We start from the raw sequence: 25417 nt of genomic DNA, 5'->3' as shown, positions 1-25417 counted from the left end.
GTGCTGAGTGAGCTCGGGTCACGGAGGGAGGGAGGCGCGGGCGGCTTGTCAGCTACTATCTGTCAGGGTGAATTAGAAACAATCAGGGCCGAGTGAAAGGGAAGGTGATTGTTATTAAGCGGCGGGGCCCTGCGAGCGGGCTCCCCAGATGTGGCTGTGCATATAAAAGAACAGGAAGCCGGCAGTTTAATTCAGGAAACTTGCCGAGGCAAGCGAGCAATGCCACAAAGGAGGAGAGGGAGGCGGTGGGTGCTGGGAGGAAGGACAGAGGATACGAGGGGGATGGGGCTTCTTGTTGCTAATATGCTGGAAGTTACTTTGATAACACATTTGGCCTTTTGTGGAAATTTGAAATGACACATTTTGTTTTGCTGTTTTTTTTTTTTTTTTCCTCTGTCCATCCATTTCTGTCCACCTTGCATCAAGAAGTAGCCGACCAGCCCAGAGAGAGGGCAAAAGGGAAAACCACAGGTGAAATCTAGATAAGTCGATCTTAACGCTCACACACACACACACACACACACATACAAACACACACACAAGAGCCTCTGTCTCCCTGCCCAGCCGCCCCGAACACTCTCCCTGTCGCTCCCTGAGTTGCTGTCAATGCTTTGTTTGGTACGTGTACGCACTTTCTCTCAGGCGCTTGTGAACAAGCACATTCATGGACATGGACATGACTCTGTTTTGACTCCTCTGGTAGTCCTGTTATCTGTCAAGTTGCCCCCCTAGACCTCTAAAACTCCTAGATGACAGCTAACACGCACAGATCCCTATCACGGAGACGGGGAATGAGCGGGTTGCAGTGGGGGTTTGCTGGGCGAGGTGGGGGCTGGTTGATGCGTACAATGTGTTAGTCAGGGTATTTGAATGACAGGGAGCGACATCTGCCAAGAGCCCGTAGCCTCAAAGGCACAATGGCCATTGTGACAGTTTGAAAACTACACTGTGATGCAAACTGGCAACAACTCAAAGGGAAAAAAAAAATCTTCATGTCTCAATTTAACTTTTATTTCTTTTGATGGATATTAAAGAAAGTCTCATCATTATTAGAGGTTTTATTTGACCATAGGGAGCCAATCACCACCTACCTCTTAGACAGAAAGTCAAGTGGATCCATTGTGTGTCAAATAGTTTCACTTAACACTAGTTACGTGAAATCAATGGGAAGTACAGAAGGAAAAAAGAGCACAAATGAAGGAGGTTGTTAAGATAGTTTCTTTCATATAGTGCTTCTGTCTCGGAGCGTGAAGGGCTTTGATTTCTGTTTACTTTGTAGTGAGAGATATCGCAAGAAATTATCCCTCCCCTTCAGAATCACTGATCATCCAATAGGTTGAAATAAAGCAGACTTGTTACATGCTCTCTCTCTCTCTCGCTCTCTCTCTCCCTCCTGTCGTCTTTATTGTGGTGATCAGTCGAATGCTCGCCTAACACGAGCCGTCTCTGGTTTCCACCTCCCGGGTTTTTCTACTCTGTTGCCACTGCTGATGTAGCAGAGGTTATGGTGTTAAACACGGAGCTGCTAAACGTTCCCCAAGGTAATAACAGTCAGAGTATATACAGTACTGTGCTGTACGGCGACGGTAAGTTGCTGCCAAGTGTGGAAGCAATGTACATGGAAGGGAAGGAGGTGAGAGGGAGGGTGAAAGTGGGAAAAAAAAGAGAGGAAATAGAAAAATTAGCAGACAAAGTGTGAAACAGAAAGACGTTAGGGGTGCAATAGGAAAGATGTGGAGGATGAGTTATTGCTAAAGCAGAGGTATAAATAAAGACAACGAGAAGTGATAATGATGAAGCTTTGTTGGGACACTGTTGGTGAGTGAGAAATGCACACAGATTCATGCATTGTGGTTGTGATTACATAGGTTTATCGACTAAAGTTTTCACTTCCTCAAGAATTCTTGGGTACTGTGTAATGTATACCTACTATGTAACTCTGACATGTATAAATACATTAATATGTGAAAAACCCATTCTTGATCTTGGACACTGTCGTGACAAAAAATAACCTTTTTGGATGCTTTCAGCCAAATTTCAGGGTCTTTATCAGTGAATTAAAGTTGGTTGATGGGGTTTCAGGGAGTTTCTCTGACCACTCACTTGGCTATGGGAGTCAGTGGGTGTCTGGAAAAAGATCATGGAGGTCAATCACATTGACAGTACCACAGAAAGCCCTTGAAGAGAGGCAGAGGTTGGAGTAGAAAAGCAGTCACTACACCTTAAGTCGAGAGTTGTGTATCAATTACCCTAAATGTTTTGTACAGACTTGCACAGAGGAAATGATGTCGAACACTTCCCTCCCTTACAGTGGTCATTCACAGGAGCTATTTTTTAAAATAAATTTGTTATATGGGGCGCAAACACATTCTCCTGGCTGTAAACTATAGGCTTTACCATCTCATTCCCTTTTTAATGGAGAGTTGACAAGTTAAAAGAGTCAGCACATTTTTTTACATTACAATGTGAATGTAATCACTAGCAGCAACTCTCTTGACCATTGAACTTTCAGGTCAACATATAGTTCCTGTCTGTACTTCATTTGAGGTTGTTAGTGTCGCCTCGTAGAGCCATGGTTTCAAGGCACCCTGTCATCCAGTCTCATAGATCCTCTTTTAAGTATGCTTCACAGGTTTTCAGTAGGGTTGAGGTTAGGGAATGATGGTGATCATGATGATTGGTGTTTTGTACAGTATGGGTGCTGCTTTGTCCTGCATGAAAGTAAGTTTCTCTTTTTTTCTTATTAAATAATTGGCAGTAAATGGTCAGGTAAAACAACACATGTCTTGCAGTGTGCATTTTGACATCTCAGAAAGCTACCATCTCACTTTCTAAGAGAGATTTTCACCCTGTTATTAAAAGTACCATTTAAAAACAATTATTTTTTCTGACGGAAACTTTCCCTAATAAGTCTTTATATGACCAAATTTGTCTGTGATTCAAATCACTCACAAGTCTTTTCACAGGTAAATGATTTTGCTTCAGTTTTCACAAAATATCAATAGTTTTGATGCTTCTGCAAAACACTGCACTATTCTACATTTTTCATCTTCAGAAAGATCTTTCTTCATCCCCATATTGCATGACAACTGTGACTTGCTTAATAATGTGGAACAACCTCTTAAAGTAGGTTTCCTTTCAATTAAGATCATCCGCCAAACTAATTAAAAGCCCTATCAGAGATAGATACAAGTTATCTAAAAACATGAGAAGTAAAACAAGCAGAAACTTTGATTGAAAAGCTATAAGCTAAATGTCTATTTTACAATCGTACTACATTTTTGATCACGCACACGTATGTATGCACAATAATTTGGAATACAGTGTAAATAGACGGAAATATATGTGTTGGTTTATTGGTATAAAATCCCTAAATCTCTATATTAATATATAGTAATATATCAGTGTTGTCTGGTGTGTGTGTGTGTGTGTGGGTGTGGGTGTGTAGGCTATTCATTTCACAGTTCCCCAAACAGAAAACACCTCAATAGTGGTTTGCAACAAATACTTTTCTAAAGTGCCATGAACTATGACATGGTTGGACTGCACCTTGCTACTGACCAGAAGGGGGACAGGGTTTCTCCCCTGACCGATTGACCTAATTTTCTTTCAATGAACAGAGATTAAAGATGTAAAAATAAGTGCAATTTTAAGGTATGTAAAGAAATGAGAGACAAGGCATCTCAAGGAAGAAGAATTTGTTGCTATGGATATTTTGGGATGTCGAAATCCCCAATCCAATCCCACTTTTTTTGTTTGAACCCAAATCCAGGCCATGTCTAAGATTTGACCACGATTAGCGAGGGAAGGATGAGGAGGGATATAAAGATGTACTGGAGCAGCATTAGCCATTAATCACCAAAGGTGGAGTGAGAGGAAGAGACGGAGAGAGGGAGTGATAAAGAGAGAGAGTGCTGTCCGAGCATGACCCTGCATGGGACTTGTACTTTTGCTGTCAAAACCAACAGGGGTCTAAGCTCAGTCAATACTTTACATCTACAGTATATCTTGTCCGTTTCTTGTCAGCATGGGGCTCAACTTTCTTGTACTGTACATCTAGTTCTATTCTCAAACTAGAACTCAAACTAAAACACAAGAAGCTAAGTCAAAGTGATCCAAAATTCCAAAAATGGGCTTCCATGGGTCTCAGTTCTTTGAAGCATGCAGTCGCCTCAAAATGACTGTTACTATAATGTCAGTTCAAACAAACACAAAATGCCCACACAGTGCCCTCTCCCTGGAACTCAAATGTGCTTTTTCTAACACATCACCTTCCAAAAACTTTGATCTCTTTCCTGCCCACATGCGGCAAATGCATATACAGAATTTCACCATTGCCCTTGTTTGTTTTCAGGTTTGTTCAACTCCTTTCCTTTTATTGACACTCGTTTGGATTATTGCTGGTGACTTTGTTGAGCTGTCTCTAGACATGATGGCTGGGAGTTTTCGCTTCTGTTTTTTCACCGTATTGTTGTGTCTTTTGCTCAATGATGCTACTGTTGACCAGCAACTTTTTGCTCACATTGTCTAGGGGGGGGGGGGTGAGCTAATCCTGCTACAAACAGAACTACAACAACGGGCATCCCTGTAGAAATTAGAAGGAGGACAAGTTAATGACCCCAGGACAGAATCAGGGGGACCCCATGGGGCTGTACTGTTGCCTGTTTTCCTAAGACATGGCTATATGACGATAGTTTGGGCAGGCAGTGTCAAGGTAAAAGGCAGTGTCTAATGCTTTTACTAAAATGATGCCACGCTTGTCACATTGTTGTGGGGGAATTTTTTGCAGCCCAGTTAGCAGTGGGACTACATGCATTCAACATAACCAGGGAATTTTTGTATGCCATCTTAGTTGGTGTTTACACCCCTCAACTAACCCAACAACCAACTCCTACTCTGTTCCCGCGACTCCACACTCTGCCCACCAGCGCTTGCTTCACCATCTCTGGAGACTTAAATCAAATGCCACTAGACAAAATTGTCCCCATTTATGGACCACCCAACCACAGCTGAGAAGTTTCTGGATCTGATGTAGGCTAGTGCCAAGAGGCTTACAGTGCTAGTGTCCTTCTTGCCCTTTGTTCAATCAAACCACAACTTGGTCCACATTTAGGAATGTACTGACCACCTGCAATTGCCATCAAAGAACAGGGTGTTCAGGTCAAGGAACTGGAAGGCGATGATCAGGGTCCAAAAACAACAGTCAGTGAATATCAGAGAGACAAAACAGGCCCGTCAGAGGAAGCTGAGGCTACAATAGAGTGACACCAGGGAGGTCTGCAGATGCATGAGGACCATCACTGGTTACAAGCCCAGCACTCGAGCAGTAATGGGCACATCCATAAAGCCAATGAGTGGAACCATTTCTTCAGTACATTTGACATTCAGTGTCACATTGATGAGTGCACGTCCGTCTGCTGACCTGTGCTGTGCCAGTCGGGGGGCACTGAGTAAACTCTACACAAACAAGGCTGTAGATCTGACTGACATCAGTCCAAGGATCCTCAAAGCATGTTCCCCCCAGGAGTGGTGCCATCCAACAACTCTTTACCTCAGCATGTGTCTGGAGACAGACATCCTGCCTGATTCCTGCATCCAAATAGACCCATCACGGTGCCACCAAGGAATTCCTGAGGTAAGTGTTAATATACCACAAGCCTTGGAAAGACTGGTCTTACTTTCCATTCCAACCATGGTCAAGCCTTATTTAGACTCCCTCTCATTCACCTATCGACGAGGAGTAGGAGTTGACAGTGCCATCATACACTTACTCCTCCATGCCTATACCCATCTGGACAAGCCAAAAGGTGCTGTCGGAATCATGTGGTTTTTTTTTTGTTTTTTTTTATTTGTTTTGTTTTGTTTTGGTTTGGTTTTTTTTAATTGCATTTTCCTTTCTCCTAAACACCATTCAGTCTGCTCTGCTGAACAACAAGATGGCCACCATGCAGACTGATGCTTCACTCGTGTCCTGGATCATGAACTATCTTAGAACTCTGTCTGCCACAGTGGTAAGCAGCACCGAAACTCCATGGGGGACTGTCCCACCCTCTTTTGTCTTGACCTTGTACACTGGTGGTACACTTCAGGAGACTCTGTCTCCTCTTTCCATTAGGGATGAGTTGGTGGATGTGGTAGAGGATTACAAATACCTGGGGGCTCACTTGGGTAGAAAACTAAACTGGATCAGAAAGTCTGTGGCTCTACAGTGCCAACTTTGGCCCTTTTCCTGCAGAGACTCTGGCTGTTCATTTATTCGGCCCTATAGTACAGATGTGTTCTGAGTCTGTGATGGGCAGTGCCATTTTCTAAAGGCACAAAAGCCTGAGTTAGATGACACCAAAATACTCAATAAACATATCCAGGAGGCTAGCTCTGTCCTGTGAGTGGATCTGTACATTTTATTCAACATTCTACATTTTTTGAAATTTTTAAAATGTAATGTAATTTTTATTTTTTTAACCCTTGGAGCAAATTAGAGTCCAAATTCACCACTTTTCTTTTGGTTTAATTAAAATGAGGTATGTATTGCAATTCAATGTTGTACACATCAAATGAAACCAGACAAAATGTCCTTCTAACAATGCACGTTGCTTTTCTATGCAACAACGTTGCCTCCTCTGCAAGTAGGCTACTTCAAGTGAACACTTTAGTGAATAAAACAATGAAAGTTAATGCTATAAGACACTAAACATATATTTTTTTATTTGCAATTAGAAGTTTGTATACTATTTTAAATATTTTACTAATGATGACTGAATGATTTGTGAGGCTTTCAGAAATTGCAAAACATCTGTAATCACTGTGTAGCTAAATGGGCCACATATTTGTAATAGTTACTTTGTAACCCATTTAAAAACATTATTTGCATTGCTATTATAAAGTTGCAACTGCTGTTTAAAACCCTTCTGATGTGTGAAATCACTCATTAATAGTATGTAAAGCATCTATACAAATATTTAGAGGGATAGTTTGAAGTAGTAGTTTGAGTAGATTGATTTGTAAACCATGGCTATTATGAACTTCCAACTAATTCTTGTAGTAATTAATCATAGTTTGTTTATAAAGCACCAAGTAACATTATTTAGACTCCAATAAATCTATTTTAAAAAGTTATTATTTGCGTCTGACCAGCATATTGAACAAATTTATTGAAAGAAACCATCTTACAAACTATTCATCTGTACTTTTTTTTGGTAAAAATCAATACATTATAAAGGCTGAATGACTAAATAGTCAATATATTCTAGAACAATCCCTTGGTTTTCTGATCTAACTCATATATCAGCAGGACATTAATTATTACAAAGAACAAAACACATTTATACAACAATTTATAGGTCAACTACAACTATTGTCACGGTTTGCTAAGGAACAAAAAAAAAACTTATTGGTTTAGGTTGGGAAAATAATCTGGTCAGATTTAAAAATAACGTCTTAAAAATTTTAATATAGGTATGACAGTAAGGCTGCTCAACAGTGAAAGATGATTACACAGATTTTCAGCTCTAACACAATCATACTGTATCTATCTGGCTATTGTGCTGCTTACACATTCACTAATCTAGACTTTCCATGAGGAGATAAAAGTAGCTTTGCTGGACAACAGTTTCCACTTGTGTGTGGTGTTATCATTACTTCCAGCCTTGTCATATTCTACTCTGAGGCAGACATATAACACACACACACACTCACACACCCACACACACACGCACGCACACGCACACGCACACAATGATCACTGTGGTGGGAGGCAAAGTGAAACAGGGTGACCATAAAACCAGAATGGCCTTCACTTAGTGTTCCCTGCATCACCCACCCTCATCCCTACACCCATTCCTCTTTTTTGTATTTTTTATTATTTTTTTTCTGTACTATGAATAAATTTAGTCTGTCCCGGACATGAAAATGTCAAATACCTAAAATACACCTAGGCTAAATAGCATATTAATTTTTAATGCCTGCTCATCCTATGCTGCTATTCTCATATCAGGCCTGTCTGCCAACAGCTGTTGCTGGCTCTGTAGCTGGGAATTTATCATCCATCTAGCTAAAGGAGGGGGGGGAGAGGGGAGGAAAAAAAAGAGATGGGAGACATTGTTCAAGAGACAAGGAAAAGGGGAGGGACAGATCTGTGTTTTCATGGATCCCTACCTTGCATTTATATCACCCACACCTCGCAACTTTCTTACTTTGATATACGAGTGGGATTCAATTACACTAATGCCAAACATAAATTGTTCAAGATTCGTTCCTTTTCCCCCCTTCACTGTGTGTTATAGTGCGAGCCTCCTCATACATAAAAGAGAAATAAGGAGCCGAGTGGTGACATTGACGCTGGAGGTAGTGACATTGAGGAGAGTGGCAGAGGGAGACGAGATACACTGAAGCAATGTGCCAGTGTGGGTGTTGAATGCCACCCATGTGCGTTTTTAGGTGGCATGTGGTGGATGATTATCATAGATTATCACAATCCAGATTGTTACAAGTTCTGTCTGCGCACATAGCAGCAGTGTACTGTAGCTGTTTGAGTGTGTGTGTGTATGTGTGTGTGCGAGTGTGTGTGTGTGTGTTTTGGTTTAAGACAGAGTGCCTTTGGGGATAAGACTAAATGGTGAGTGAATGACGAACAGTTGGAATGTGTGAGTGCATGTGTGCATTTATTTGTGTGTATATGTGTCTTGTTATTTTATCCTTACAGTGTGGGAAGCAAATATTGTACAGGGTTTTGAAAAATGTGAAAAAAATCATCAAGTTGAGGACATTTTGCTCCAGGCTAACTTATGATTAGTGTGTGAACTTACCTTAATACACCAACTGCATACTGGTGCGCAACCTGTCTGGTAAGATCAAGAGACCTCTCGCTGTCGCTCCTCACTGACTACTGCTTACTGAAATGGCCACCTAGAGGGAGACAACAGAGGAGGGAAAGGATTAGAAGAGGAGGTGATAATGAAATATAGACCTGAGAGGTGAAGAGGAAAATGGACAGGGGATGCAGCATTAAGAAGAAGACAGTGATGGGTGGAAAGGAAGACGAGCACGAGGTGGGGGGAAGGGTCGATGTCAAGATGGAAATCTAACAAATTCAGTAAGCGCTGCTTCAGAGGTCAAGGGAACGCAGCTGAAAAAGGTTAAAGATGAAATCAAAGCCGGGGCGCTGCGGTGCCCGGAGGCACAGCTGAAAATCTATCCCTCCAAGGCAAGGCCACCGCTGACGCGAGGCAGACAAGAAGCTAAATACTGCACGCCACTCGGGGATCTTTCATTTTCAACCGATCAATAAGGGCTTATATTTATCAGGGCCTCCAAGCAGCTGCCACGTCTGACAACCTCCACTTCATTTTTGCACTCCTCCTCTGTTCTTTTTTCCTCCAGCTCCTCCTCTTCTCTTCCTCCTCCTCCTCCTCCTCCTCCTCCTCACCCTCACACGCTAAATTGAGACCCATCGACCATGAAAAGGGGCAGAGACCCTGGATTGCCATTAACCCCCTTCGTGTCACTAGACTGTCGAACGCACACACAGACACACACGCGCAGACACACACAAATGCCCTGGAGATACAATTCTGCAAAAGGTCTGCCTCCCCCATCTTTGAAGAAACATGCCTTATCATTATGGCCTTGGCAGAGACACCAGCACCAGTGTCTTTTGTTCCTCAAGCTGCCCATGCCACCCAAACACACATACACTGTCTCTCTTAAACACACATGCACACAGACAAACAAACATGTAGACACACATTGCCCTGGCACAACCTGATTTCACTTTTAATTTTCACCATTTTGTACATCTGTTTTCTGCCAAATTTATTTCAAATAACAAAAATGTCAAATCCCAAATTACTACTATAAATCTGAGGAGCATTAGGAGAAGCGGAAGATTGGGTTTAGGGGTCTGAGTTAAAATAACTGGCTGTCTAATCATTTGCACAACAATATTTGCTGTGAGGCATTCTAAATAGATTATCGCTAGTCCATCTGTGTCATCATTGATTTATAAGGCATTAAGCTGCTTGGGGAAGAGATAGGGCCTCGCCTTCTCTGCTGTTAAAGGGGCTTCTTGTCGAAATCAGGGGCATGGCAATGGAACAACTGTGGCACTCGTCTAACCTCCCCTTTAATCGTTAGGCGAGAGGAAGTGAAAATAGGACGGGCGTATCTGTTTTTTTCAAAAAAGGAAGTATGAATCAGAATTTTCAGCATCTCTTTTTGTTTGGCGATACAAAGAGACTTGGAGGAGGGGAGGAAGTACAGGAAAAAAAAGAGAGAAACAAATAGCACACACAAACACACATGCACATACACACATGCAGAAAAAAAAAAAAAAAAAAAAACAAGGGACATCATTAACATATGAATGCTATATGCAAATGGTAGGGAGAGAGCAGATGTTGTTGCATTTAATTGACCTATATGTGAATTGCATCCAAACCTTTCAGTGTGTTTTCTGGGCCCACTGAGTACAGTTTTAACTGGCTTTCTAGTACCACTCAACATATGAGCAGGGAGCACTGCGATTTTATCAGTGTTTAAACATAAAGAAGAAGATGACTAAACATAGAACACAGAAAAATGAAAATAGGAAAAAGATTGCTGAAAAAATGTCAAAACTAATTGTTTGTTCCTGTTTTGTTTTTTTGTTTTTTCTGTTACACTTCACAGATGACATCTTTTCCCTACGAACAGGTGGTGATGAAAAGTAACTAATTACACCTACTCAAATAATGCAGTTGAGTATTTTTAATCTAATACTACTTCATACTTTACTAGAGTTTAGAGGGAAATATTGTATTTTACACTTACTCTGGAGTTATATTTTACAGAAAGATCTTGGGATGAGCTTACAAAACATATATTGTTATAGACTAAACTGCCGAACAGTAGATAAAATAGCTAAAATAGCAAAAATTTGACACTTAAGCTTTATGGCTGCTGGAAAGCTGTATGTGCGCCTTCTATTGACTGGCCTCCATTGAGACCCATAAAAACGTTAATCATATTTTCCAGGAGTGGTCTTACAGATCTGTTGAGTGTGAGCATTCTTCAACTTTGCAGACACAGTCACTGAATATGTTCCTTTAAGTGATGATTTTTCTGCATGTAAACCTGGTAAAATCATGCTTTTTTCCAATACATTTTCTTTCAATAGGTTTACCATTACAAATATTTATGTATATGAACTTGTTGGGCCGGGGAGTTCCGTTTAAAACTAGATGTTTTCCACATTATAAGTTAAATGTGCAGATGCACCAGCTTTTGTCTTCGTGTCCAGCGTATGCACAATTTATTTACTGTGACTCCCTTGTGTATGATTATGCAATTTAAATCCTGCATGGAAATATTCAGTAATAATAAAACATGTACATGCAGAATGTAAATACATTGAATGGCTTTTGCTGAAAAATACATGACATAGTATCAAACTAGGGTATAACACAATGGAATTTGTAAAATTTCAACACTTTGAAATGGAGTAGTGGGTATAATGGAGCTTTTTTTTTTGTGGTACATAGCAGTTTTTGTTCTGTTAAAAGTAAAAAAAATAAAATATCTTCCCCTGGTTGTGACACCTTAGTTACCCTGGCAAGGCCAAGTGTTTCTGAAGTCATCTTCAGCCCCCCCCTCCAACAACATTTTCCTCCACAGGTAGAAACAGAGACACAAAAAGAAAATGAGGAGGCAAAGTCATGCGTTTTACACTGCAATGTTTGCATGGGTGAGCCATGAAAAACAGAGGCTATTTTCATCTGGGCCTCTGCCTTTCCTTTTTTTTTTTTTTTTTTCTTTCTCTTTCTCCTTTCCCTCCTTCTCTCTTTTATTCAAAGCCCCCCCACCAACCCCTCTCCACCCCCCCATTCCCATACACACATATACACACACACACACAAATTCTTCGGAATGTCATTAAATTGTATTAAATAGCCTTTTGTCCAGGGGGCAAGGACCACCCGATATATGATAACACATTAAGGCCCCAGTGTAGCAGCCACTGAGCCGAGACCATGGTGTGTGTGCCATTGTGTGTGTGCATGCGTGCATGTGCATGACATGCTAAAGAAATGGATGCCAATGTGGAGAGAGAGAGAGAGAGAGAGAAAAAAAAAAGGTGGAGAAGGGAGGATGAGGCAAGTTGGCGTAGAGTAATAGAATGAGTGAGATATAGAGAAAGAGAAGGGAAGGGAGGGAGAGAACAAGGTGGTGTGGCTGCCTGCCTGCGCATGTGGCTCTCTAACAACTGTGACACATACTAATAGAAACATACCTAATAAATTACAAGCTTTCAGGGTCTGGCAAGCTGACATTTTCTCTGTACGCAGGACAATTTCATATTTGCGGCGCAAAGTCGAGGGGCTGCTGGACCAAATTGCATCAGACAGAGATGCCAGAGGATTAGCATAAAAATTAACACTTAAATTTCAGCTTATTGTCAACCCCATTCCTGCACCGGCTGCCTCACAACAATCAATTCCTCTTAGAAATCTGATTAGATTCCATGACGCTTATTATCCCAGTCATGTCTGCCTGCCCCCTTCACTACCACCACCAGCACACACACACACACACACACACACGCTCACACACACCATTGGCATAGTCAGAACACTGGCTGCCATGACTGCCCAGACCATTTGTTTAAATGGAATTAATTAGAAAATAAATCTAAAGATGTGGCCTTTCTTTTGACAGATGATGCTTCATTTTCTCTCTAGTTGTTTATCTAGTGATTTTGTGTCTTTAGCCTGCGAAGTTGATGTCGCACCTTTTGTGATCAAGGGTAGTTAAAGTTCATTTCAGCACTCTTAAATTCCGACTGACATAATAGCTGATGGTCAAACACCACATATGAGATGTTATTGTTCACCATTTTCCATTTTGTATTAAAACGAATAAGTACCAAAATTACATATTTAGATTAGAATCTCGCTGACTTGCCTCAGTCTTATTTATGAGGAAAAAAAAGTAACTCATTTTGAGATCCCATGAGGCTGTTGCAATGAAATATTTGTCAGGAGGCTATCCCTTTCTGTTGAAGCACATTGCACAAGTATGTACTAAAAGCACAGCGCACATTGGGTGGCTTTGGTAAGACTCTTGATTGTTTAGACAAATGGCATTTCATCGCATCCAGATGTCTTTAAGCAACCACCATCGTTGCTTTCCAAGGCGCAGGCTGAATGTATACAAACATCTCCTCATAACTGCATTCCTCATCTGGGCCTTCAAGCGTCACAGCCCTCGTCACTGAGCTTGGACGACGGCCAAGAGAGTTAACATTTGATATTTAGAATTTTTAGGTAATCCCCACATGGGGATGAATCTTTTACTCCACTGAAGTTAGAGCTTAGTTGGAGGTAAAACACCACTGAACACAAAAATCTGAACTCAAATCAGTTATGATGCTTTTGCACGGGAAAACCTGGAAGCAACACATGTCTTTTAAAAGCTCTTTTTTTTCTGAATTTAAAAAGAAAAAATCCAAATGGGACAAGCGTACAAGTGGCAGGGAATGAGGTACACCCTGGACAGGCATTATAAAATAACACTGGTACAAAGGGTCCCGAATAAAGACGCCCACAGGGTTGAGAGAAGGAGAGAAGAGGGAGAGAGAAGGAACAAATCGTCTGATGTTCTAAGTGGATAACAACAGCTCCTGCTATGCAGCAGTGGAGGCACAGAATAATTTAAACCAGCTACCCGGCTACCCAGCCCCTCCCTCCCCTCCCTCACCACTCTATTCTTATGTTAACACGGCTAAAGCGGAGTGGGCCACCCAGCAGCACAGAGCAAAAACTTAAGTCCACACTTCAGGAAAAATAATCCATCTCTCTGCCTCTCTCTTTGCAATGTAACTTTACTCACTTACACACACACAGACATACTGCTTGGTAAGGGAAAGGCTGAAACAGATACAGGGGGGAGCGCACCAGTACATTTACTGTGCCTTTAAAGCATATTACTTTTCAGACAAGAGTTTGAAGAATAATAAACCGGGTGCTTAACTGGACTATTTCCCCTTTCAGTTAATGCCATGCAGTGGCAAGGCGGGGGCGAGAAGAATTCATAAGTCTTTAAATGTAGAATAAACACTGCTTTCTTTGTTGATTGTAGAGCTCTGTTGTGTTTTTTTGCGGATCTTGCCCCCCTTCCCCTCTTTCTCTTTCTTTGTCTGTCTCGCTCTCTTTTCCAATTTCCAACCAGAGGAGCTGCTGTTGTGTTTGGTCTCCAAACAGCACATCTGAGGTACACACCTCGCTGATATTTTATAGGTTCAAATCCCCAAGAATGAGAGAGGGAGAGAGTCATATTTTATACCGGCAGTTTATTTTAACGGGGGCTTGTAATTAACGCAGCATGTCCTCTATCTCCCAGCCATCTATGCCAAGGCATTTATTTAAACAACTTTATTGTGAAATGTTTGCGTTCTCAGTGTTCGGCCAGGGCCCACACACAGAATATTATTTCATACTTCAAGGAGAGGGTAGGGGCGTGTGGAGGGGGGGGGGTTTGGAAGAGTTTACGCTTAGAGCAGTTATTGTTTTTGATTACAGCAAGACTTTTTAAAATGGATCAAGCCCAGTAACCTTGCACACACACACACACACATATACACACACATATACACACAAGCAAACACAGTCTCACACATCACACACCGACTCATACTGAGGATGTGAGAGGCTGAAGGAGAACCTGTTTACAGAAGGGGTGTGCGAACCTGAAGCTTTTGCTCGGGCCAAATGTACAATCTCAGCATGATTTATGGGAGTAAGATCACACTATTTATGTCCAAATGAGAGCACTTGTTTAATGCCACTGCTTGGGGGCTTCTTTTTGGAGTTTGTGTTTGTGTTCTTACAGGGTTTAATGGAATTTGATGGGGAGATTGAGTGTTTACATTTTGTCAAAATGACCCTGAGTTAAAACGGCTCTAAACATACACAGGCGTTTCTTGCAGGCTATCAATGCTACTTAGAAGATCAAACTGTGCGATATGTGCATCCTGTTAAGACCCACATGTGTTGATCCTGCTGTTACATTTGATTGTTTCAAGATCATCTATGATTTTGATCAATGGCGATTTCACAATATATCTTTTTCAAGAAATCAACTTGAAACTTCTTAGACGAGGATGGCTGACATGGTATAACTCACAGAACATTAGCTACGCTTACACACATTTCTAATTTGCCCTTGTTGTTGCTTTGTATGTTGCTGCAACTGCCAAGTTGGACATGGTATAAAGACAAAAAAAAAACAAAAAACAAAAGCCAATGCTCTTCTTATCTTCACTGTGCGGTCTTTTGCACATTTTATTTAAAGTGTTCCTCATAAAAAACAAACCCTAAGGGCATATTAAAACCACATTTAGGTTACATAATGGGTTTTAAAATAAGAATGCAACTAATCAACTCGTGTGATGATATATGCAAAGCAGTCTAGGTCAGCATTGAAATATTTGAGTCAATTCTTTGACCTTCATAAAACACTCACAGCAGATATTCTATTCTTATCATCTAATAATAGAGCATCCATGCTTATAATACAATATCTTACAGTGCCAGTGCATTACCATGCCTGCTGTCCAGCAGATCAGATGGATCACAGATTGCCTTGGGGATGCTAAGTTTAGTATATTCTGCTGTTAACACACATAGGAGATTGACAGGGAAAAAAAACCTGCGGGAGAGAGGGAGAGAATGACTCATGACAAAGGTTGTGAGCAAGTATAGCTACGCTGCTGCAGCCTGCTGAGCCACCAAAAACACTTCAACAAATGGATTTCAATAGAGAGTTAGTACAAGTGATGCCGTGGGCACTGCTGCGTACAAAGACTCCACAAACAACAGCCTATTCTAGTAGACGTGCACACACAGACTCAAGGATTGAAGGCTAAACATGTTGCTTTTCTCACAACAGCAGCCTGATCCCACCTTTTGTGTCGTCTGACATCAGCTACTACTTTCCTTTTTAATACAAGAATCGCAAAAGGCCTAATCTCAGGGCCCAAGAATCAGTGAGTTGTGTTGGAAGGGTTGGTCAACACATTGCTCTCACAGCACAGGCTTGCTTGTGGTTCCTAGAGTTTCCAAAAGTAGAGCTTTCAGCTATCAGGCATCCTCTGTAGTAGAATGAGCTCCTGGTTTGGGTTCAGGAGGCAGACATCCTCTCTACTTTTAAGGTCAGGCTTAACACTTTTCTTTTAATAAAGGCTATAGTCAGGACTGACTCAAGTGACCCTGAACATCCCTTAGTTATGCTGCTATAGGCCCAGGCTGCTGGGGGACCTCCCATGATGCACTAAGCACCTCCTCTCTCCTCTCCTATCCTTCACTTTCATGTATGTACCACTATTGCGCTCTTGTGCATTCATTTTGTGTTTTCTGTCTCTCATCTTTTCCCTCCTTGTCCTCTCTCGTTGCATCTTTCTGCAGGTATCTCTGTCTTTGGATCTGTTGCTACTGGCCCCACCAACCTGTCCTGTGTTTATTGTCTGAGGTTCTCGCTCCTCATCTTTTTCTCGCTCTCTTTACCCCAACAGGTCAAGGCAGATGGCTGCCCACCCTGAGTCTGGTTTTGTCAGCGGTTTCTTCCTGTTAACAGGGAGTTTTTCCTTCCCACTTCTGTCAAGTGCTTGCCCATGGGCGGGGGAGCTGTCAGATTTCTCTCTCTAACATTGTCAGATCTTGACCTCACTATGTAGAGATGACTGAGATGTGTTCTTATTTGGTATTATATACAAAAAAAATTCAACTGACCTGGGGAAAATAAAATAAAAAAAACCTTCTTCATCCTGCAAACATTGTCAATAGCACATAATACAAACACTCACTAAGGCATGCACTCTAAACTGGAGCGGCAATGTTTTAACCACAGAAAAAGTCACAGTTTATATTCGAGCTTTGCTACCACCAGTGTGAGTTACAGCTGTGCTATTTAGCATACCTTATTTCCCCAGTCATGTATAAAGATGCAAAGTCCTACATATGATCTCCTTGAACAAGTTCAAAAGTGCAATATTATAATGCTTAATGTTCCATTCTCCTACAAATTACATTATGCAGGTTGCAGCAATGCGCCTTATTCAGGTTCAAAACTCAACTGACTTTGAGTATTGTAGTAAAACTGTGTTACATGGCTGTTTTTAGTTGAGGACTCCTGACTTTTAGCCTTATTTGGGTTCATAAATGAAACAGGGGCAAGTTGATATAGGTATAGGAAAAGTAAGATGTGTTTGTCTTTTCAATGTAAACAAAAAATCCAAACAAAAAAACAACTAATACCTTCACAAAACTACTTTTTGATTGTGAAAATATATACACTAAGAAGAGACAAGACCTCACTCTGCCAAGAGAGAAAGCTGCACTGTATTAAATGCTTGGTGATATCATCATGATGAGAAACACATATGAAAAAAACATTCTTATTTTCCCTGTGGATTCAAGTGAGAAAGAATGAATCTGCAGAATCATTTTATTCTAAAAGGAAGCCACAAGCCTGACCCACGCTGGCTGTTGAGGTTTGATGTGTGTGCTGCTTCGATGGGCTGTGCTCGTTTGTTTTGATGTGTAAATGGTGCACTACAACTACCTTAAACCTAGTTTCTGACCAGAGAGACCAAAGAATGCGAGCAGGTGGAAAATGTAGGTCTTGACTAAAGTGTTTCTTTGAACAGGAGCTGCTGGGAGTGCAGGAATAGCATCACTTCTGAAGGTTGAGGTCAACAGTCAGCAAAATCGTTTTTTTTATTATTTCACTGGAGTTCATATTTTGCAGTTAAAGTTTGCATTCAAGCGAACCGGCACTGTGGAAATACAGGATCTTGGCTTTTGGTGAGTCTTTGCATTGGTGAAACACTTGTCTTCATCTCCCTGGTTCACTCCCTTGTCTTCCTTCTTGCTGCTATTTCCCTCTACTTGCCTTTCCTTCCTTTACATCGTCTCCATTCAGCACTGCCTCAGCCTCCTGCTCCCCTCCTTCCTATGGAGGTGAGAGGCTATAAAGTGAGGTGTAGACACTTCTTTAGCCTGGCAGAGGCCAAACAGATCGAAGACAGAGAGCACCTGGCTGCTGGGTACACCGCGAGCTAAGAACTTCTGTCTGCTCCCTGCTTTCTTATCATCTTTTCTTCTCCTTTTTACCATCACTGCGCCTTCTTTCTTTTAATTCTACTCATGTGCCCCTTCTACCAATGAATTTCATGTTACGTTTTCTTTACAGTTAAACATAGAAAGCAGCTCATCATTACCGAAAGCTTACACAAATCCAGATACAACACTGCGGAAAGGAAAGGAAAAAGGAGAAATCACTGTGCTGTGAGTAAAATAATGTCTATTTAAAATGTAACTGGTCTACTAACTGTTTAATGGCACAGCTCACACACCCCACACATGCTTACACACAAATATGTTCCCAAGTGCTCTCCAGTCCAACAGGCAGGGAGAGCGTCCATTCACCAGAGCTCCATCGATCGTACCTGGATCCGCCAAACTCTGTACTGTGTCATTCAAACCTTTTCAATTTTTAATCACCAGCTCCAACATCAGAACAAGTCCCTGTACTGTCAAACACACACAACCACACTCACACACACTCAAGAAAAGAATGCAAATGCCACTAACACACACACACACACACACACCTGCAAATTCACACAATAAAGTGCACACTATTACCACCCACAGTACTTCAAACACTCTCATCCCTCCATCCCTGCACACACAAGTACGTGGACACACACACACACACACACATCTCCCTCCATCACAGACAAATGATACAGATGCACGTAAGCTACAAAGCATATTTCTGCAGACAACAATTTAAAACCAAGGATTATTCTCTCAATGCCAGCTGACAAATAATATTAAGATCTACATGCATGCTGAGACTGTGTGTTTCTGTGATTGTGTGTGAGTGTGTATGTGTGTGTGAGGGAGGCATATTAAACCATGTGTTATCATCTGGCCCTGTCTTGTGCCCAGCCCCAGACTGTAGCCAGTTTTGACCTTGGGCTCCGCCATATTCATTACATCATTAAGTTACCTCTTCATTAACTTTTCATTGTTTATGGAGGAGGCATTGGGAAAGAGAATAGATGGAGGTGAGGTGGTGGTGGTGGGGGCTCTTTATCAAAAAGCCTTATCCATGGCTGGGCATCTGGGCCTGCCCGCCTGCCTGCCTGCCTGACTGTCCCTCTCCAGCAGTGTTTGGCGGACGCATTCTGTAGACTGGACGAGAGGAAGGTTTGTGGAAGGTTGCTGGTTGATTTACCAAACTAAAAGACCAGAAAAATGCACACTGTGGGACTTTTGCCCACAAATTTTTCGCTTGTGAAAATAAGCACTTAAAATAAAAAAGTAACCACGGTGATTATTTATGATCCGCTTGCATGCAACATCATCTATCCATCTATGTGAAATCTAATTGTGAACATATTTGTGAGGGCTGGCCTTGTAGCCACCAGGCGCTGTTGTGCTTCCACACCACTCTTGCTTTCTGTCATTAGCGATGCATCACCCCGACAGCAGACACAGATTGTGTTCAAAAAAAAAAAAAAAAAAAAGAAACTGTCCTTGCCAGCCACCATGTACTATTGCAGGCGATTTATAAATGGCAACTCACTATACAGGATTAGTCACTCATTCTACACTCTTTTTAACAGTCCTGTTTGGCCAGACTTCACTGCTTCAATAACATGGCTGGACATCACTTAGTATTACAAGTTGTTGAATTCACAGATTTTCACAAAGACAGTTCAGAAGGGGAAAATAAGACATTTGTAATGTCAGTTTTCTCTTTGTGAGCTCAGGTGTTAAAGTTGGAATTCAGATGCAAAGTGTATATATTCTTTTTTTTAGTGAGCAGAGGTCAAATTGTGGTTTTGTACAAGTCTGTAGGTAATATAAAATTATACAATTATGACCCAAATACTGTGACTATGAGACTGACGCTAAAGATCACTTACCAATTACTGAACCTTTATTCATTACAGGAAATTAATCAGGTTTCCCTTGTTCTCCCTGTGCCTGCGTGGGGTTTTTTTTTTTTCCCAGAGTCCAAAATATGCAAGTTAGGTTAATTGGTGACTTGCCTGTAGGTGTGAATGTGGGTTGTCTGCCTTTATGTTCCTGCCCTGTGATTGACTGGCAACCTGTCCAGGGTGTACCATGCTTCTGGCCCAATGTCAGCTGACGTAAGCTGCAGCCAACTCGCCACCTACATTCTCTAGTTTTAATGTCTTTTTATTCAGAATGGGATTATAATTCGCAATACAAACATCATGTTGTATTGAAGAAGACTGGAAACCAGCAATTGAGACAATACATTAGTTAATAAAATGTTTACTGAGGTAATAAATAAAGTGAAAAGTAGTGTAATTTTTTTTCAAAGTCTTTGACACAACTAAACTTCTTTTTGGAGCCAGTGGAGTCACTCCCTGCTGGTCATTCGACTGAATGCATGTTTAAGGCACTTTTGTATTGGCTTTAATTTCAGACTTAAAGGTTTCAATTTAAGTTGACTTTTCTATGATTCTATGATGTCTCCCCGTCTCTGCATGGCTGTTTTAGCCTTGTGTTTTCACATATGCACTGCAGCCCTGAACTTTTGTAGATTTTATTCTTCGTAGGGCTGCATGTGAGAACACAGATGATCAAATCAGTTGGTCCAGACATTAAACAGACTTTACCCTGCCAGCTCCCGAGTACAAAGTCTGTGTAGTGTCCGATTGGGCTCGTGTGAATGGAGCAGGTCATTGTCTGGAGAATTCACTGCAAGCACGTGGGCGTGTTGATCACTTTTCATGCAACTGCTGTAAAACCAAAAGAATACAAACCTCCAACGGCAAACAAAAAAGGTGATTTACTCAAAGACACCAACAAAAATTCCTAACAAGAAAGATGACAAGACATGTTGTTGGTAGGGGCTGATGAAAACGACAGAGAGATCATGGAGCTACAAGATTCTGTTGTTCGTAACCAAATTATGAGTCGGCCACTTAACCACCGGGTAATCGGAACAAAAGCACAGATGAATCGTAAACAAAAGCCAGTGCCATGAGGTCATTTACCGCAAAGGTTAGAGTGGAAAAAACAGCCAAACATGGTACTATTTCACATTTGTCACTTGATGATCACTGTGACTTTGTTTGGTAACGTGCAGAAGATCTCCACTTCAAGAAGCCTGGAGATGCTTTCCACCTTGAGTTACCCAGAGCAACGTGATACCATTGGATTCTTTCTGAATACTATCATGCCAATGCAGGCACATTTTGTACGTCTTGTTGACACATTTTAAGCTTTTTGTCATTTTAGGACAATAAAATGACACATGGATGCTTATGGTTAGGTTGAAGGTCACACGGATGGTGTTGTTCATTGAGACCACATGGCCTGCAATGATATGTGAAAAGCAAAAAGTACAAAGTAGTAACACAGTGCCTCGGCATATTAGTCATACCCAATTTCATGTTACCAAGCTGTCCTGAGATGCCAAACAGCGATGGATGTCACTCAGTCATGGCTCAGGTTTAAGTAAGATTATATTTGACTCTTGTTTGTGTAGTTGGTCAGTTATCCAGGTCATGGTAATCCAAAGAGCTTCAGTAAAATAAAAAAAAAAGAAAAACAGCAACTGGACTTCCTGAAGACAGGCTATTTGCAAAAATGAAGGACCTGTTCAGCACGATGAACTTTGACAAGTGAGAACGGCTTCGGCTGCTGGAGCAGTGGCAGTGTGAGGAACAGGTGGAAAAGACGCCGAAAATGGCTGTTCTCCAAGGCATGACTTCTCTGATAAATGATCAGCCCATACCTCCTGTAGACAACACCCATTCTACCCCCGTGACCAGTGGCAAGGCTCTACTCTCTTATGCAGCCACTGGATCCAAAGCACTGCAACTTTCTTTTTTTCTGGTGGGCTCTTAGTAGGTGGCGCGTAGCTGCTTCGTACTCTTTTCTGCTTGACTGTATATTGCTGTCCACTCTTTCACTGATACGCGGTAACAACCAAAGACATATCAAAACAGTCATCATTTCAGACTAGCCAGTAGTCTCATTTGCCATCTTCAGTGTGTTGCAAACCGAACACTGTGACTTTCACAGCATACTTCATGTGCCATGTTCTGCCTCCTGCATTCTCCAAGTGCATTTAGTTTAGCTAGTCAATGGTACACTTTTTACTCAGCTTCATCACATTTTCACACTTAGACACTAAAGGAATCTCTTTGGATTCTCCAACTTTAGATATCTTCTTACCATATAGATCTAAGATAGAGGTTGAGACCCAAGATGTGTGGTTTCCAACACCCACAGACTGAACTTAAACTGAAATTAAATCCATAGTTGAGAGAGTAGGATATTCCCTCTACAAAATCCAGTCATTGTGGTAAACAGCAGCATCGGACACAAAACATTACACAGTAAATAATAAGCTACGAAGCAAGGGGAAAAAATTAAACCTTGTCCTCCACTTCAACAGAGCTCAAGGTATGAAATTACATAAACCATGTTTTAGGCTCTGTACATGCCTATGAGGAAACAAATGGATGATTGCTACAGCAATGTGTGCATGTATGGATACCTCACACACCTCAGTTAATGTTGTTTTCTTGTTTTCTAGCAAGTGACACTGCTGAAAAAATGGTGTGCAAATATACCAAGGCACTTGTTCTGAGTTTTTATTGTGGCAGCAAATGAGAATTGAAATAGTTGTAACCCACATCAGAAAAGGCCTAAAAATATGTTCCTCCTTTGGTAAATCATTTTTAACCCATGAATGCAAATACAACAGCGAGGGAATTAGAAAGCAGAAGGGGGAAAAAAAAACATTACACTAAATTACAAAATTTTGTTTACTTTAAACATCAAACGCAAAACTAAAATGCTTCCATTTAAATTTACAATTAGTTATTATTATTATTATAATTTTAGCAGCCTTGCTGTACTGTTCCAACCTAAAATTGTGAAGTGTACATACAAGGAACTTCAGTCTCCCAACAGCACCACAAAGGGAGGAAGTGAGGCAGAGCATCAGAGAGAATGTGAGTTGTGAGATGGTTTTTGTCTATTTGACAGGTAACATCCAACCTGTTTTCTTCTCTGTCTCAGAGACAGTTGTGTCTGCCTCAAAGCATTACTGTCAAGATGATCTATGATTAAACCACTTTAACCCTCCCTCTCCGTGTAGCCTCGTGGCCATTTTGAAACCAGTTTTGAATTCGAGAGACAAATGTTTAAAACTTCTTTATGCTATAAATTCAGTCATAAGTATAAAATTAAGGATACTTATCACACATTCTTGGTTAAAAGGGAAGTTGGTTTGAGTCAAAATGAGATTCTTTTCCTGTTGTGCTCTACTGTGTGTTGTCTACTTGAGCCTGCTATTGCTGCCGTGCTGCTCCCATAATGACACCCTGGTCCTACAGTGCAAGCATTTCATTATTAGGTCATTGACTCTGTTCTGACATGCAAGTTGGCAAAATTTGCTAATCAGCTTATCTTACCGTATCTATTATTTGTCCTCTCTCTTCCTCATCAGTTAACAAAACATTCACAAAGTGGTTTTTCATTTTAGCTCACGTTTTAAAATGTCACAGCACTTGTCATTAATTTCATACGTAACTTGACGACCGGTCAAAATACAGCCTATACTTTTGGATGTGCTGAGAGCATCACCTTTGTGTGGCTGGTTTATCGGGTCAGTTTTTGGAATCATAGCCTTTCATTTAATTTTATCAACCAAATACTATTGAATCAGGGCTTTCCGAATTTTAATCAATCAGGTCAGAAAAAAAAACGCTTTTAGACGCCTTCAACTGTTTTTGTTCTATCATTCTGATGCTCTAAAAAGACTGGAAAAGGTCTGTTTAGATCTTTTAGATAGGCTAGTGCAGTGCCCATTCAGAGGCCCACATTATAACTTGACACTGCACTCCCTCGGGTCCCTACAAATACATCCGCCAGGTCTGAAGGAGATCGGATGTACAGTTGTGGAGGTTTGCAAAGAACAGACACACACACACACTAACACACACACACACGCCCACACACACACACTCATGGATTTCTTCATTTACAAGTGAGATATAAATATCAAATCAGATTCAGTGACAGAAAAACTCAACATTGAAGGACTGATTAGCCCCCCTCCCAAAAAAAGTTTGACATCCTTTTAACTGAGACCTATGAAGAAAATACAGCACATTCATGGAATAATCTCTCCAAAGATGAACATGAGGAAATGATCATAAGGAGTTTCTTTCTGAAATAATAAGTAAGTCTGCTTGACTTTTTCAGAAATGACGTTTTTAAAATTTCATTATCATATGATTGTAAGTCTGAGTTTTCTGTATATTCTGCTGTGGTTTTCTAGTTTAGCGTGATGCACGGCACAGCCGTAACTGACTCCAAGTGATTTAACTCAACTTTGCAAGTGCAACCAGCATTCAAAACATTTCAAAACAGATGTAGATGGTTGTTTCAACTAGAAATATGAGTTGTGTATAAAATACAGAGGTGATGACTTGGATGAATAGCGTTAATGCTAACGCTGTGTACAGTGTGTCGTCATTAGACCACACACAGACCTCACACGCACCCACAGCAATCAGAGTGCAGCCTTTGCTATCTGACAGAGAGCACCACTTGGGAAATGAGGCACCGTGTGTGTGTGTGTGCGTGTGTGTGTGTATGAGAGAGTGTGTGTTGTGCACATGTGTGTGAGGGAGAGAAAGACCTCAGAGCCCTAGGGATAGTGTGTCACATAAGCTCCATCACAAGGCTGCTTTATTGAGCCTGGCATGGGTCAGACCCCTACTGTCATCTTCAAATATGCCTGCCACCTGCTCACACACACACACGGGTACACACATGAACACCGCGCTCACATACATGCTCACACATCCAGATCTGTACACGCTCACCATACACAACACGCTCATGCATACACAAACCAGCACACATGGCTTGAAAAGAATTCATCTGGTGTTTTGTGGTAATTGCAACAAAAACACCAAATCTGGACTTGTCACGTTCATTTCCCAAGACCCCAGAGTGGAGGGCTAATTTCAAACAGCCTCCCCCTCTCACTCCACAGACTTCTGTCCTTTTTCTACACTCACCCTTCTTTTTCTTTTTTTCATCTTCTCATTTCAGAGGGAAAAAAAGGCAGTCTTCTATACACTGGCCAGTTCTGCAGACACTTATTTGCTTAAGAAAGGTAAAACTGACTAAAAATCTTTCCTTTTCTACCTGCTAAATGTGCACATCACTCATAAATTATCAGTGTGATAAGATTTGCAACTTTTGTGTAAATGCTCTGGCCCTACACTCATCATTACCACAAAATGAGCTCATGTGAGTTAAAGTGAGAGTGTTTGTACGTGAGCATCCAGTATGGACAAGCTTTTTTTTTT

The 25417-nt window shown here is 41.2% G+C and overlaps 1 protein-coding gene across 2 annotated transcripts in view; it reads right to left on the bottom strand.

Moving 5' to 3' along the window:
- Positions 1 to 25417, bottom strand: part of znf536 (zinc finger protein 536) — a 207483-nt gene that overhangs the window by 119871 nt on the left and 62195 nt on the right. For both annotated transcript variants that reach the window (XM_008279351.1, XM_008279352.1), the window contains exon 4: positions 8805 to 8904. The gene's annotated coding sequence lies outside the window, so the exon portion shown is untranslated. The remainder of the gene's footprint in view (positions 1 to 8804; positions 8905 to 25417) is intronic.

This window comes from Stegastes partitus, unplaced genomic scaffold, assembly GCF_000690725.1.
Source record: "Stegastes partitus isolate 25-593 unplaced genomic scaffold, Stegastes_partitus-1.0.2 Scaffold156, whole genome shotgun sequence".
In the NCBI taxonomy this organism is placed as follows: domain Eukaryota; kingdom Metazoa; phylum Chordata; class Actinopteri; family Pomacentridae; genus Stegastes; species Stegastes partitus.
This window is presented reverse-complemented; position numbering and strand designations above follow the sequence as displayed.